This window comes from Penaeus monodon, chromosome 33, assembly GCF_015228065.2.
Source record: "Penaeus monodon isolate SGIC_2016 chromosome 33, NSTDA_Pmon_1, whole genome shotgun sequence".
Taxonomy (NCBI): Eukaryota; Metazoa; Arthropoda; class Malacostraca; order Decapoda; family Penaeidae; genus Penaeus; species Penaeus monodon.
Window position 1 is genome coordinate 34,574,445 of NC_051418.1, and position 548 is coordinate 34,574,992.

Consider the following 548-nt stretch of genomic DNA (forward strand, 5'->3'; position numbering starts at 1 on the left):
TACCTTTGTTTTTTTCTCTTTTATCTGTCTTATCCTTTCTTTTCTCTCTGTCATTCGTCTTATTCTTTTTCTCTCTTTCATTCGTTTTATCCTTTCTATCTTATCATCCGTTCATCTTATCCTTTTCCTTTCTCTCTTTCGTCTATCTTTTCTTTTTTGTCTTTCATCTGTTTATCCTTTCTCTTCTGTGACGGTCTTCGAGTCCTATGTTGCAATTTCTCCAAAATGTCAAGTTTGTTGCAAGTGATTCATATTACGTCAACTTTAGTCGTTTTATTGTTTTTCTTTTCCAACAGTTTTCGAAAAAGAGACGTTTACGTTTGTGCAGAAAGTCTTGGCAAATTGTCTGTCTGGTTTCCTTTCGTTAGTTGCGTGTTTCTGCTTCGTAAGTAGATTTTGGGGGCTGTGTACTGTTATTGGCGGTAAGTAGATTACTCGTAAGTATATTTTTTGTAAGTAGAAATTTTGTAAGAAGATATTTTATAAGTAGACTTTTTGGAAGTAGATTTTTTGGCTGCTTAAGTAAGTTAACTTTTTGTGTAAGTCGA